The 16802-nt window shown below is 42.5% G+C and overlaps 1 protein-coding gene across 1 annotated transcript in view; it reads right to left on the bottom strand.

Moving 5' to 3' along the window:
• Positions 1-16802, bottom strand: part of LOC144675000 (thrombospondin type-1 domain-containing protein 4-like) — a 187474-nt gene that overhangs the window by 149130 nt on the left and 21542 nt on the right. The window lies entirely within an intron of this gene.

Below are 16802 nucleotides of genomic sequence, written 5' to 3'. Positions count from 1 at the left end.
GCATCAGAATTTCCCAGTTTCCAGCCCCCATGAGCTGCGCCCTCTCTGAGCTGAGGACACGGCAACACATCAGAGAGGGGGAGAGTTATCTGGACACTGTGTTTCAGGAGACAGTCACACCCCTTAGACTAATTGCTTCAAATTTGGACCATGGTCAGGGACAGGAGGGTGTGACTGCGAGTAAAGCAGGTATGGGGATCAAGGATTTAGCTTTGGAGGAGCTTCACCCAGCGTCCTTGTCCAACAGGTACGAGGTTCTTGCTCCTGGTATGGACGAGGGCACAGACAGCAGGGAGAATGAGTGAACTGATCACAGTACCGTGGTACAGAACGCCATTCAAGTGGGGGGAGAAAAGGGAAATGTAATAGTAATAGGGGATAGCATAGTTAGGGGAAAAGATACTGTTCTCTGCAGCAAAGACAGAGAGTGCCAAAGGCTGTGTTGCCTACCTGGTGCCGAGGTTAAGGACATCTCTTCTGGGCTGGAGAGGAATTTAGAGGGGAAGGATCCAGTTGTCATGGTCCACGTAGGTACCAACGACACAGGTAGGACGAGGAAAGAGATTCTGCTGAGGGACTACGAGCAGCTCGGGGCTAAATTAAAAAGCAGAACCACAAAGGTAATAATCTCCAGATTACTACCTGAGCCACATGTAAATTGGCACAGGGTAGATAAGATTAGAGAGGTAAATGTGTGACTCAAAGATTGGTGTGGGAGAAATGGGTTCCGATTCATGGGGCACTGGCACCAGACTGGGGAAGGAGAGAGCTGTTCCATTGGAACTGACTTCATTTGAACCATGCTGGGACCAGTGTCCTGGCAAATCGTATAACTAGGGTTCTAGATAGGTCTTTAAATTAATTAGTGAGGGCAGGGTTCAATTGAAGGGAAGTTTAAAAAAAATCAAAAAGAAATGAAAGGGCAGAGGTGCAGGGTAGTGAAAAGGATAAAAATGATCAAAGTGCGACAGGAAGGGGCGGAAAATATAAGCAGAAGAGTGCAATAGAAATTAGAACCAGAATGAGTAATAATGGTAAAAAGTCAAAGCTTAAGGCTCTTTATCAGAATGCACGCAGCATTTGTAACTAGATAGATGAGTTGATGGCACAAATAGAAATAAATTAATGTGACTTGATATCTATTACAGAGATGTGGTTGCAGGTGACCAAGACTGGGAACTCAATATTCAAGAGTATTCGACAGTCCAGAAAAATGGGCAAAAAGGAAAAGGAGGTGGGGTAGCTTTGTTAGTAAAGGAAGGTATCATTGCAGTGGTGAGTCGTGATATAGGTACAAAAGATCGTGATGTGGAATCAGTTTGGGTAGAAATAAGGAATAACAAGGGGAAGAAGTCATAGGCCCCCAAAGAGCTGCTTCACTGTCGGACAAGGTATAAATCGGGAAAATATGGAGGCATGTAAGAAGGGTGCTACAATTGTCATGGGTGATTTTAATCTGCATATTAACTGGACAAATCAGATTGGCAGGGGTAACATGGAAGACAAATTTGTAGGGTGCATCAGGGGTTGTTTCTTAGAGCAACACATTGCGGAACCTACCCGGAGCAGGCTATTTTAGATCTAGTAATGTGTAATGAGGTGGGATTAATAAGAGATGTCATAGTTAAGAATTCTGTAGGGGGTAGAGATCACAACATGGGTGAATTTCAAATTTAGTTTGAGGGTGAGGAACTTGGGTCTCAAACTAGTTCCTCAACTTAAATAAGGGCAATTACAGAGGTATGAAGAAAGAGGTGTCTAAAGCGGGCTGGGAAAATAGACTAAGGGGAAGGTCAGTGGATCAGCAGTGGCAGACATTCAAGCAGATATTTCATAATGCTCATCAAAAATTCATCCCAGTCAATAAGAGGGACTCGATGAGAAGGATGAACCACCGGTGGTTAACAAAGATGGTCAAGGAGAGTATCCAATCAAAAACTAAAGCATTCAAAGCAGATAAACTAGTGATAGGCCAGAGGATTGGGAATTTTTTAGGAACCAGCAACAGATGACTAAAAAACTGATAAAGAGGGAGAAAATTGATTATGCAAGTAAATTGGCAAGAAATATAAAAACAAACAGCAAGAGCTTCTACAGGTATATAAAAAGAGAGTGGCTATAGTGAACGTGGGACCCTTGGAGGATACAACTGGAGAATTGATAACGGAGAACAGGAAAATGGCAGATAATTTAAACCAATATTTTGCATTGGTCTTTACGGTGGAGGACACTATAAACATCCCAAAGATATCAGATAAGCAAGGAGCTAATGGGAGGAAAGATCTTGTAATAGTCTCTATCATGAGGGACAAAGTGTTTGACAAACTAATGGGACGAAAGGCAGACAAGTCGCCAGGACCTGATGACCTGCATCCAAGGGTTTTAAAGGAAGTGGCTGCAGAGATAGTGGAGGCATTGGTCGAAATATTCCAGAACTCAGTGGATTAAGGGAGGGTCCCAGCGAATTGGAAAACCGCTAATGTGATGCCCTGTTCAAGAAGGGAGGGGGCAAAAAGCAGTAAACTATAGGCCAGTCAGCCTAACATCTGTTGTTGGGAAAATGCTAGAGTCCATTATTAAGGAAGAAATAGCAGGACATTTAGAAAAGCTTAATGCAACCAAACAGTCAACATGGTTTTGTGAAAGGGAAATCATGTTTGACAAATTTGCTAGAGTTCTTTGAGGATGTAACAAGCTGAGTTATTAAAGGGGAATCGGTAGATGTAGTATATTTGGATTTCTATAAGGCATTCAATAAGGTGCCACATAAAAGGTTATTGCACAAGATAGGAGCTCACAGTATTGGGGCTAATGTGTTAGCATGGATTGAGAATTGGTTAACACACAGAAGACAGGGGGTCGGGATTAATGGGTCTTTTTCAGGTTGAAAAGAGGTAACTAGTGGAGTGCCACAAGGATCAGTCCTAAGGCCTCAATTATTTACTCTCCATATTAATGACTTGGAGGAGGGGGCAGAGTGTAATATATCCAAATTTGCTGAAGATACAAAAACAGATGGGAAGGCATGTTGTGATGAGGACATAAGGAATCTGCAAGGGGATATAGACAGGTTGAGTGAGTGGGCAAAAACTTGGCAGATGGAGTTAATGTAGGAAAGTGTGAGTTCATGCACTTTGGTAGGAAGAATCAAAAAGCAGACTATTATTTAAATGGAGACTCCAAAAAAGCGCAGCACAGAGGGATCTGGGTGTTCTTGCGCATGAGACACAAAAAGTTAGCATGCAGGTGCAGCAAGTAATTAAGAAGGCAAATGGAATTTTGGTCTGTATTGCTAGGGGGTTGGAGTTTAAAAATAGGGAAGTCTTGTTGCAACTGTACAGGGTGTTGGTGAGGCCGCACCTGGAGTACCGTGTACAGTTTTGGTCCCCGTATTTAAGAAAGGATATACTGGCATTGGAGGTTGTTCAAAAGAGATTCACTAGGCTGATTCCTGGGATGAAGGCGCTGACTTATCAAGAACTGCTAAACAGGTTAGGCCTTTATTCATTAGAGTTTAGAAGAATGAGGACTGACCTTATTGAAATGTACAAGATTCTGAGGGGGCTTGACAGAGTAGATGTTGAGAAGGTGTTTCCCCTAGTGGGGGAGTCTTGAACTAGGGCACATAGTTACAGAATAAGGGGACACTCATTTAGAACTGAGATACGAAGGAATTTCTTCTCTCAGAGGGTAATGAACATCTGGAATTCTCTATCCCCCAGAGAGTTGTGGAGGCTAGATCACTGAAAATATTTAAAGAGGAGGTAGGTAGATTTTTCAGGGAGTTGAGGGCTATGAGGAGCTGGCACGAAAGAGGAGTTGAGGCCTGGGGCAGGTCAGCCATGATCTCATTGAATGGCGGCGCAGGCTTGAGGGGCCGAATGTCCCAACCCTGCGCCTATTTCTTATGTTCTTATCTTCTTACGACGTGAAATTCATGCTGACCAAAGTTCCACTCCATTTCCCAAACTGCACCCCTCCACCATCCCCCAGCCCAATCCTGACAGTTATGCCACCGATTTGTCTGATCCTGGGGTGGAAATTTCCATTCCAGAAAGATTAGCATTTCCAAACTTTTCTCTTTATGTGATATCATTTTGAATACACAGGAAAGTATTAAAGAAAATCACTGAAAAATACACGACAAAAAAGATAAGGAAGATTCATCAGTGACAAGAGCAAGTTACTTCATAGCGAATTTGAGGGTGACATATTGCTAAATAGAACAATCTACCTGCCTAACCGTTTCAACACTTCCGCTGTAAAAATATGACTTCAGTGTGGGCGTCACATGTGTGTACTTGATGGTTTCCAGGGCATTTGGAAAGCCTGACATTTAGAAGTCAATGTCCAAGTCAAGCCAAAGAACAGAGATACAAACAACGGGCCAATAATAGTCTCGGACAGCTCATTCACACAGTAGCCAGCAAAAAACAGAGCCAAACGTTAAAAGCAGTGCACTGAAAAATATTTTCTGCTGCAGAGAGGTGTTTCTATAAAACATCAAGCTGTGAATATCACACATCTGCAATAAGTCAAAAGTCCCTATTTTTGGAAAAATTGCAGACACAAGTGGAAAACCTCACCTTAACAAATAATAAAAGCTTTTGAGAATAATGGAATAATTAAAAAACATGTTAAAACTGTCTTTTTTAAATCAAAATAAGCTGCAGCTACAGTAGTCACAATTAATGTGTTGGAAAAGGATCTTTATATAACTGATCCTCAAAAGTTAAACCAAGAAGTAAAACGATAAATAGACATATATTTCAATAGGTGGAACAGTTTGAAAAAAAAAATCAGAGGCCAGGCAAATGAAAAAACCGAGGTAACAAAGACGACAGACAGACAGCCACCCTGGCAATAACTCACTGGTTAATTCTCTGCCAATTATAAGGAATTAAGTTATCATCATTGACATGTCACATCTAAAATTACCCTGATAATCAAGTACAATACATTACTGCCTATTTACCAGCTTAAAATGTGAATAGGCCAACATACTAGGGCTGGATTTTACTGGGGGGGTGGTGGGAGGGGTATATCTCGCCTCCAATTGCAAGAGTCGGCATGGCAGCTGGCACACCACAAAAAAGCTCGCCCTGCAGCCATTAACGCGCTGCCGACAGGCTAAACAGGCCGAGATTGGGACTTCCGTCCCTCAGTGAGAGGAAGTACTACCCTCGAGAGTTAGCCTGCAGCTCTCGCAGTCCCAGCAGTGCCAGAGCTGAATGGTGGGCGGGCTGCCAATTTCACGCCTGCCGAACTACCATATTATGGCAGACAGCTTGGGTGTGGGCGGGAAGGTGCTGGGCGAAAATATTCCTAGTGGGCGAGGGGGGTGCGGGGGTATATGTAAAACCCAGCCCTTCATATTGAACAATGCATGCACCAAACTGTAAATTCCTGTGGAAAATTACAAATATAATTATAATTTTTAGAAATGAGTATTGTGACCTTTTAGATGTACCCCTGCCAAATTGAAACATTATCAATGTTAAAAGCTTTCTCATTTTTAAAATAAAATCTATTTCTTCCATTTTGATCTCTGAACAGCTTTTAGCCACCTGCTCTGATGCACTCATTCACTGTGTCCACCCGATTTGCCACGGTATTACACTACACACAATGGTCACTATCAGGCATTACCCAATTAAGGCTCACTTTATTTTCCATGTACAATTTTGGGCTAAGTGATTCATTTTTCACCCTTTAAATTGTTCAAAAGTAAGGATGACAATGAAAAATAGTGGACATTTAAAGATCCACACGATTGACACTATCGTGTAGTGTGATAATGTCACATTTAGGCAGGTCTAATTGTAAATATGTATTTTGACTTCCTGCAGCCTGATTTGTTCCTAGTGCATTCATCAGTAACATGTGATGAAACCCAAATACTTACCTTATTTAGTTCCTAGGTCGGCAACTCTGGTTCCTGACATACCTCGGGTCTCCCATGCATGAGCCAGCTAGGAACTGGCCGCACATACGCAGTTCGGTTTTTTTTATGTTCTTCAGGCTGGGGACTGGCCCTATGTGTCTGTGCAGAAGGGAAAAGAGAAAATGGCGAGAAGAGACAGATCAGATGACTTGGAAGGGAATGCCATTGTGAGTGTGTACCCCAGAACAGGACACAGGAGGGGGACAGAGAGAAGGTCTCAAACTAGGGAAGGGGACAGGGAGAGGCCTCAAAAGGTCGTCCCAGGTAAGGGATGAAGACAAGGGACAGGTAGGTTCCATTAAGTAAAGTTATAAGAAAGGAACAGGGTAATAGGTTCTGAAGTAATGAAAGAACTGCAGGGAGCAGACTTTGAATGAAGTGGGCACGAGAGAAACCCTGAAGATTAAGGAAGGCAGCTGAAGGTTGGTGACTCTGTGCTGTGGGTCATTGGGGCAAAGGTACCCCTTTGCAGCACTGATGTTCTGCTTGGCATGGCTGAAGATCTGAAATTGTCCATGGAAGCTGAAGCTTGAATGTACTCAGACATCCAGGGGAAAAGAATTTCGGAAGGCAAGATTGAAACTCTGCGAGGTGGGTGATTGTTGAAGGCATCCAAGTAAGTGCGACTTTTGAGGAAGATTCCAAGGTGAGATCCTCAGATGTGGAGATTGGAGACCCTCATGAGAAAGATTAAGTTTCAGTGAGACTGGTTGGCTCACAATGTGACAAACGTCTGGATTGGTTGTTGAGAAATCCATAGAATCTGTTTTGGTCGCATCTGTTTTGTAGTGCGGTGTTTCTGAACACAGTTCACCTGTTAGTTCACATATACCTTATATTTACCCCAAACATTAGAGCATAGGTAGATTTTGTAAATTGTTTTATCTTCCTGAACTTGTACAGTAAAATTTATTTTTGTTTGTTCAAAACCTGTGGAATCTTGTGGCTTTATTCACTTAGTAAGTGTCTTGAAACTCAAACTTTAAAGAAAACGTTATGGGTCCCTAACCAGGATCTCCCTTCCAAGTCCTGGAGTCTGGCCAAAGATCATAACAAACTTTATAATTGTTCGTTCAGTATGTAAAGAGGAAACACTGAGCTTGTGAAAGGTAAAGGAAGCTTCTTGGAGTCTATCTGCTCCATTAACTTAAGTATGGATGGTACCTGAATACAGGGTGTTGTATATGCATTTATTAAAGGCTGACCAGTGGTTTACATAAAAGATGGGATGGACCTGACTGCCATATAATTAGCAGAATTACCCTGTGTTCATCTATATTGACCCCAATAGGTCCAGCTCTGTCTTCAACAATTTGAATGGAAGAAACCAGGGCTGTGAGAAGGTTGAAAAAGTGATGATGAATTTATATACTAAATGTTTAAACCACTGTACTGTATACAATTTTGGACCATCCATTAAAGCCATAGTGATTGTAGAAACCATACAGACTTGATACTAGGAATGATCAGCCTGGTTATCGGGAGAGACTTGGAACTTCACATGCTTTATGGCATAAATTGGTTAAGGCAGTGACCACTGTGACCTTTGAGGGAAATCTGGATAAATATATCCAGGGATATGGGGAGAGAGCAGGGCAGTGGGATTAGTTTTGGATTACTCTAGCATAAAGTTAGCACAGACAAAATAGAGCCTAAATTTAACGTTGTTGTACCCGTTGTTACAGGCTTCAAACTGGTGCAATAATGACGAATTTTGCAGAGTGAGAACCCAAGCCTGCTTTGCATGGTTTTATTTGAAGTGGCCATGGTGCCTGCCTGAATTGAGCGCAACCCTAATTTCAATGTCAAAGTGTTCGCTTTGCATTCGTTTTCAGGAACCTTGTTATGACTGGTCAGAGCTCGCATTGAACAAACTTCAGCTAATTTTCAGGTTCTGCAATAGCCCAAACCAGCAGGTTCTTAAGTGGGCCACTAGAGGCTGCCAAAGAATCCAGCAAAAATGTTTTCTTAACACACCTTGACGTTCTCCCCAGCCTTCATGTTAGTATTACATGCCACTGCTGCCTCGTGCTCCCTCCATTTCCCATTTGCCCCTACCCCTGCACCGACCCCCACCCTCCTCCCCGGTTACTTGCTTGGTTCAGTATCCAAGTCAACTAAGATTTCCAAGGTCCAGACTGGCAAGCTGCGTTAGGGCAACCAACTGGTGCCCGCAGCGTGCTGGATTTACCTCGCGAAGGCCTGACGATGAATTTAGGACTGTATACCAACCGATCTCTCTCATTGGGCTTGCTGTGTGCCGATCATTTTGACTTGGTGATTGGGCACTATCGAATTTAATCCCAAATGGCCTTTTCTGTGCTGAAAATTCTGATTCTATGTTTGAGAGGAGAAAAATGACTATTTTAAAACATTAGAGTTTAAAGAGGAAGTAAGTTTATGAAGAATGATCTAGAGGCAGACTAAGTAAGAGATCTTACATTGGTCCAACCCTTAGAGTGGCTGATGGGTTGATGACCAGAAGGAACAGATTACTGTGATTTGCAAAATAATCAGAGGTGAGATGAGGAAAAACTTTTCTACTCAATGACTGGTTGGGATTTTCAATGCACTGTCTGATTGGGTGATGGATAGAGATCCAACAGTATAGCCCTCAAAAGGGAATTGGATAAATACTTGAAGAAGAAAAACATTGCAGGGATTTAGGGAATGAGTGGGACTAAGGAGATTACTCTTTGAAAGTGCTGGTGCACACTCGATGGGCCAAATGGCTTAATTCTCTAATGTACCACTCTATGGGCTGAATTTTATATGCTCCCAGCAGGCATGTTTCATAGTAAAATAGAAAGTAGGAGCAGGTCATTTGGTCCCTTGAGCCTGCTCCGCCATTCAATATGGTCATGGCTGAATGTCTATCTCAAAGCCATACTCCTGCTCTCTCCCCGTACCTCTTGATGCCTTTAGAATCCAGAAACCTATTTATTTCCTTCTTAAATATATTCCGTGACTTGGCCTCCACCGCCTTCTATGGTAGAGAATTCCATAGATTCACCACCCTCTGAGTGAAGAATTTTCTCCTCATCTCTGTCCTAAATGGTCTACCCTGTATCCTGAGACTGTGACCCCTTGTTCTACACCCCCCCCAACCAGAGGAAATATCATCCCTGCATCCAGTCTGTCCATCCCTGTCAGAATTTTATATATTTCAATGAGGTCTCCTTCCATTCTTCTAAACTCCAGTGAATATAGTTGGCCCAATTTCTCATCATATGACAATCCTGCCATCCTAGGGATCAGTCTGGTGAACCTTCGCTGCACTCCCTCTATGGCAAGTATAACCTTTCTTCGGTAAGGAGACCAAAACTGCACACAATACTCCAGGTGTGGTCTCACCAAGGCCCTGTACAGCTGCAGTAAGACATTCTTGCTCCTGTACTCAAGTCCTCTCGCAATGATGGCCAACATACTGTTTGCCTTCTTAACTGCTTGCTGCACCTGCATGCTTGCTTTCAGTGATTGGTGTACAAGGACACTCAGGTCCCATTGTACATCAACATTTCCCAATCTATCACCATTTAAATAATACCCTGCCATTCCATTTTTCCTCCCAAAATGGATAACTCCACACTTATCCATGTTATTCTGCATCTGCCATGTATCTGCCCACTCACTCAGCCTGTCTAAATTACCTTGAAGCCCCTTAATACCCTCCTCATTGCTCACATTCGCACCAAGTTTCATGTCATCAGCAAACTTCGAAATATTACATTTGGTTCCCTCATCCAAATCATTCATATATATTGTGAATAGTTGGGTCCAAGCACTGATCCCTGCGGTGCCCCACTAGTCACTGCCTGCCACTCCAAAAAAGACCCATTTATTCCTACTCTCTGTTTCCCGTCTGCTAACAAATTCTCAATCCATGTCAATATATTACCCCCAATCCCATGTGCTTTAATTTTACATACTAATCTCTTATGTGGGACTTTATCAAAAGCTTTTCGAAAAAAAAATACAGCACATCCACTAGTTCTCCCTTATCTACTCTGCTAGTTACGCCCTCAGAAAAACTCCAATGGGTTTGTCAAACATGATTTCCCTTTCATCAATCCATATTGACTTTGTCTAATTCCGTTGTTATTTTCTAAGTGCCCTGTTATCACATCCTGTATAATAGACTCTAGCATTTTCCCTACCACTGATGTTAGGCTAACCGGTCTGTAATTCCCTGTTTTCTCCCTCCCTCCTTTTTTAAATAGTGAGGTTACATTTACCACTCTCCAATCTGCTGGGACTGTTCCAGAAATGGGGTGGGGGTCCATCCCACCACCTTCCCACCGCCCCCAAGCTCTCCCCTGTAATATGGGTGGGGGGATGGGGTGGGTGGGTGCCAAAGTCAGAAGTCTATCTGCCATATTTAAATGAATAATTAAGGGTCAATTAAGCTTGTTATCAAGCCAACTGATCCTGACAATATGCCGTCAATGCCATAAAACATTTGGTGTGGGCAACTGGAGTGGGAAGCCCGTTTTTAAACTTTGATGTTTAATGGGAGGGAAGGAAGTGGCGGGGATAGTTGCTCTTCAGGGGCTGCCCTTGGCCGATTGTGGGGTGGCCCCCCTTCGGTCAAACCCCCTTTCTTTTCTGCCCGCTCCCTCTCTTAAGCCCACCCCTCCCCACCCACTGCCCCTCTAGCTACCCTACTCAAATCTCCTGGGCTTACCTGTTCCAGTGATCCATGGGTCTTGATCTTCTTTTCCTCCCTGCAGTCCCGGCAGTGGCCACTGAAGCCTTCCTGGTGCTGCCGGGACTGCTGGAGCTGCCGGCCAATCCGATTGGCCGGTAGTTCCAGAAGGCAGGATTCTGCCCCAATGAAGGACAAAAGTCCTACTTGGCCCTTATTATTCTGTCCTGCAGCGTGTTATGGCTGCGGGGCAGGTTGGCGTGGAGTATGTCGGCTCCACACCGACGTGGTTTCCAGGCATGCCCCCACCCCATATTATTCCGCCTTATGATTTTATGAACCTCACATCAAACCTGTAGCTATGAAGAATTTTAATGCAATAGGTCTTTCAACTGAAACTAACAACAAATGGCTGAATAAAATCAAAACCAGGTATGCAATAAATCACTGTTTTAGATTAAAAGCTATTTAATACATCCACCAATATGTGGGCCTGGGTTTAATTGTTGTTTCCCTATATGTAACAGTAGGGGCCTACAATGGAATGGGCTGCATAACTTAATAGGGATGGGCCAGTGGAACTTGTGATGTATTTTCTGTTTGTAGATTGCCACCATACCTAAGTCCAGCTTGATCTTGTTCTCACACTAGCCTCTGTTCCCTAAGGTTGCTGAAGTCCTGTCCACAGTTGGTAAAACACCGATCATATGTTTAACCTCTAGTACCCGAAGGGGTAAAATAAAGCATACAAGTGTTAGGAGATGATTGATACATGCTACTTGTGCACGCTTTCCTTTCTGATCTATGTTATAAATTTTGGGTTTGGAGCAGATTTTCCTTTCAATTCAACATCACTCCAATATTTAGACCAATCTAACCAGCATCTAGTTAGATGATAGCATGACTCAGGAATCGTAACAGTGGGAGCCCTCATTTTGTGACCTGAATATTATGATCTCACGCAAAACACAACATTGACTCTGATTTTTCTGGAAGGCTGATTGAAAAGCATTCAAGTAAGACATGGCCAATAACCCGGTTTATTTAATATGGTCTTTTAGTGAAATTTATCCCTTTCCTAACACTCCTTATAACGACAAAATAATAAATTGCACACCCCTGGATGTCACAAGCTAGCCAAGTTAGAGTCACCCTACTGACTAACACTAACCTTAGAAAGGGGCTATCTTGGTCTCATTCTGGCTGTTTCAAACTGAAGGGGAGAGGAATTGGTTTTGGGAAGTAGTGCAAAAGAGATGATAGCAAACTAGCAGGTGGTTTTAAAACCTTTCCAATTGACATTAATTGTAAAGAAAATGAGGCAGTGTGTAAAACAGGCTGCTGATTTGACATTGCCTGCTTTGTGCTACTGTCCAATATGATTGCTACTCTCAACTCTTGCCCTCATGACCTCTCCAGAGAGACAAAGGCTGACCTTTGACTTTTCCCTTTGATTGGAGCCACAATTAAAATTACTACCTTGACTGAGAACTCTTCCTGCCTCCTCGCTGCTCCCCAATGTGTATGTAGTAGCAAAAAGCCAAGAAGTTCCACTTGGGCTGTAATTCGGTATCTGGGTGCCTATTACGCTCAAGTGCCCTTTTTCTCAGAAGTGGGTGTGACCAGCTTCTTGCACGATGTTTTTGAAATGAACGCAAAAGATTATGGAAACTCAATTTGTGCTGGATGTGATTTGCATTTGAAATTGCTGTTTTTTTTACCCTGTTTGGCCAATTTCAGGCAAATTGCACTGAACAAACAACGCAAGCTATAGAAACTCCAGACCAACATATTTAATGGCTATTTCATGTCTCCCCAGGAGAGTACACTAATATTTCCCAAATGCCAGTTGTTCAGTGACTACAGGCTTTTACTGCCAAGTCAGAAATGTATGCTGGGTCTCTGTGAATTAACACTTTGCAACCTGAACCTTCCCTTATATGGATAACACCATTAAACCAAAGATTCTTTCTAGGTTAAACATCTTGTACCAGGCACCAGCATTACTGGATGAAACTATAACCAGTGCTGGCACCAGTGTACTGGATGAAATCGGTACTTTAATCCTGAACATTTTTTATTATAAAATAGTAAATTTCAGAAATAATAATGATATTGATAGCTCCATTTTAACATTAAAATAAGAAACTTTTAAAATGTGTAAAATCCTGCTCCATCAGGTAAACTACAGCAGGTTGCTAAGTATGAATTAGTTCTAATTAATTATGCCTAGGTTATTACAGAAGTTTCGTTCAATCCCCATTCCAGAGACCTGTACACATTAGGTTGACACTTCAGTGCAATACTGGGAGGATGCTGCACTGTCAGAGGTGCTATCCTTCAGGTGAGCCATTAAACTGATGCCGCGACTGCCCTCTCAGGTGGATCTAAAAGGTCCCAAAGGATTATTACAAAAAGAGGAGGGGCGTTCTCCCAGTTCCTTGCCCTATATTTATCCCTTAACACCAGTAAAAACATTTTAATTGGTCATCTATCTCATCCCATTTCTGAGACCTTGTTGTACGCAAATTGGCTGCTGTATTTACAACAGTCGTGAAAAATATTAATTGGCTATGAACCATTTGGGACTTCCTGAGACCGTGAAAGGTGCCATATAAAGGCAAGTTCTTCCTTTGCTCCTTAGTAGCAGGATTAGGATACAGGATAATGATGTGTTCAGCATGGACTTCCCTGGACCTGCAAAGATAGCAGGACTACATATATATAAAGTGTCAAGGTGCTGTGAAAGAAATGCTGAGCTCACATGCTAACCCACTTCAACCCTGAAACTGGGGATATGGGAGTAAGCATGAATGTGCTTTCAAAGAACCAGCACACATACCATTTGCCTCCCTCTGTGCTGAATGATGCTATGAATAAACATGGAAGATGGATTTTCTAGAATTCATTTTCCACGCACTCTAAGGGAAGAGAAACAGTGCAACAGCAGGAAGTAAGTTACTCTCTGCCTTACAGAGGGAGGAATAGGAGACGGGGGAAACCACTGTAGCAGTGCTTAGTTATAAATTTGGGACAATAGCATAAAACGGGCGATATTATGGATGAGCAACAAATGCTGGCCTTGCCAGCGATGCTCACATCCCATGGAAACATTTTTTTAAAAAATGGGCAGCTTGCAATCTGCGTGATTGTCTTTTCCGATAATGTGGGGGCGGGAATGGTATATGAGGATGCGGCAACGTACGTCCCAAGTGTTTCTCCTGTCTGCTCCAGATCATCCCGAAAATTGGGGGGAATGGGGCTGGAAGGCCTAGACCAGCAACACTGAATTTAAAGCAAGGAAGAAGTGTTGAATTTATACAAGATGAATAGGTTTAGCCACTGCAGTGGTGTTACGAAGAATTCTGAGCTGCGCAAAGCAGGGTGGACATTATGTTAATGAAAATGTTAACCAGAACGATACTGAGAATGAGAGATTATTAAAAGAAAAGCTGAAGAAAATTGTGGTTTTATTACCAAACAGAAATTTAAGGGAGATTTTGAAAGGGTAAGTAGTGAAAGATTGAGTTCACTGATTTGTGTATTGGTAACAAGGAGAATGAATTGAGGAGTATCAGATCAAAAGTGGAAGGAGGGGAGGGGTTATTAAAACATAACGATTGAGGCAGAGGCTAAAACGTCATTTTAAAAGGTATTTAGCTAACTATTTGGAAAGGGCATAAAAAGGTTATGGGGAAAAGGAAGGAAAATGAGGTTAGTGTAGGCAGTTTCAGTTAAAAAACTAACTAGCACAGTAGGGCAAGTGGCTTCTTTCTGTGCAGTACTTATTGTGATTCTACAGTTTAATTCTACTTTGCTGTGTTTAAGCACTTTTTAATAATCTTCGGGAATTTCTCTTTTGAACGTGATTATCACCCATTACCTGCATCACCAACCCTTATTGATGCCCTTTCAGTTAATGATTACTCCCCAGGTCTAAAATCAATGTCCGCTGGGGATCAGTTTTCCTTATGGAACCATAGAACCATAGAAAATTAACAGCACAGAAAGAGGCCATTCAGCCCATCGTGTCTGTGCTGGCAGAAAGAGAAAAAAATTAAAACTAGCTGCTCATTTTAATCTCACCTTCCAGTACCTGGTCCGTAGCCTTGCAGGTTACAGCACTTAGGGTGCAGATCCAGGTGTCTTTTAAATGAATTGAGGGTTTCTGCCTCCACTACCAAACCAGACAGCGAATTCCAAACACCCACCACCCTTTGGGGGAAGGAGTTTTTCCTCATGTCACCTCTAATCCTTCTACCAATCACCTTAAATCTGTTCATTGTGAGAAAAGACTACTTAAACTGGGACTCTCTTCACTAGAACAAAGAAAATTCAGATGCAATCTGATGGAACTGAGAAATTTACACTTATACCCAAAGCCCATATGTCCACCACCTACAAGGCACAAGTCAGGAGCATGTTGGAATACTCTCCAATTTTCTGGATGAGCAGAGCTGCAACCACACTCAAAAAGCTCGACACCATCCAGACCAAAGTAGCCTGCTTCATAAGTGCTCCCATCCACCATCTTAAACATTCACTCCCTCCACAAAAGGCAGCAGTGCATAGCATCTACAAGATACATTGCAGCAACTTGCCAATGCTTCTTCGACAGCACCTTCCAAACTGCAACCTCTACCAACTAGAAGGACAAGGGCAGCAGATGCATGGGAACACCACCACCTGCAAGTTCCTCTCCAAGCCACACACCATCCTGACTTGGAATTATATCGCTGTTCCTTCAATGTTGCTGGGTCAAAAACTCTCTCCCCACCAGCACTGAGTATATCTACCCCACATGGACTACAGAGTTTCAGGTGGCTCACCACCACCTTCTCAAAGGCAATCAGAGATGGGCAATAAATACTGACCTTGCCAGAAACACTCACATCCTAAGAATAAATAAAAAAATCTGGTCTGCACTGCATTTCTCTATGAGTCATTAGGAGTGAAAGCATTTTCCCATATTTATTTGCAACTAATTGGAGCAAATATGATATTATGAACTAGTAACAAAATTAAAAATCAGTAGACTGCTTTTCTGCCCTGACTTTCAGCGACTCCCCGAAGATGAGGAGGTAGGCTTTTTGCACACTGATGTTATTCCTTTTTTACAGTTCCTTCTCAAACTAAATGACTGTCAGTAGATCTAAATTTGTGTAGATGATTAGCAGGAAAACAAATCCACGCTGGACACCAGGAATTAGCAGCTATATTTAGTCCGTCAGCTGCTTACCCTGGGATAGTGAGATTCTTTGGCAAAATAAATTGACAACAAAGCCATTTTAAAGTGTAGCCAAATCCACATATATGCAGCCACGATCTCAGTGAATTGCTGCCAGTAACGTCTGTGAAATGGAAATTGTTACAAAGGGCTGTTTTTTTTCCCCTAGATTTCCCATCTGTGGCCCATTTGCAGAATTCAATGTAAGCATGTCCAGTTACATATTGTTTTCTCATTGTTACTGTTATAAGTAGGACTGAAGGTAATTTTCTGGACCAGGTTGTGGGCGATGGGTATTTCTGCATGATCTCAGTTGTCTGTGAGTCAGAATGTCATGGGTTCAAGGTGCACTCCATAGACTTGAGAACATGGGATATGCTGAAACTTGGTGCCGTCTGCCCTCTCAGGTGGATGTAAAAAAAAATCCCATGGCGCTACTTTGAATGACAGCAGAGGAGTTCTCCCAATATCCTGACCAATGTTTATGGCACAATCATTACCACTTTAAGAATCAAATGATCTGGTTATTTATCTCACTGCTGTTTAAAGGACATCGCTGAGTGAAAATCAACTGCTGTGTTTCCTTACACTACCACAATAACTGCATTTCAGAAACCTACTCCATCGGTGACACAAAGCTAGGTGGAAATGCAAACTTGTGAGGAGGACACAGAAAGGCTGCAAAGAGATATAGGCAGATTAAGTGAGTAGGAAATAAGATATCAGATGGTGTATAATGTGGGGAAGTGTGAGGTTATTCACTTTGGTCATAAGAATAGTAGAGTAGAATATTGTGAAAGATGTTCATGTTCAAAGAGACTTGGATGTACTCTCACAAGGAACACAAAGTTAGCAAGCAGGTACAGCAAGCAATTCGGAAAGCAAATAGCATGTTGGCCTTTATTCTAAGAGGATTGGCGTACAAGAATACTTTTAGTTGGTGAATGCAACCATAGCGATAGCCTCTTCATTTGCAGAGTTTAAGG

Source organism: Cetorhinus maximus, chromosome 1 (assembly GCF_964194155.1).
Source record: "Cetorhinus maximus chromosome 1, sCetMax3.hap1.1, whole genome shotgun sequence".
Lineage (NCBI taxonomy): Eukaryota > Metazoa > Chordata > Chondrichthyes > Lamniformes > Cetorhinidae > Cetorhinus > Cetorhinus maximus.
The sequence above is the reverse complement of the archived record's forward strand: the minus strand, read 5'-3'. Positions and strand labels throughout refer to the sequence as shown.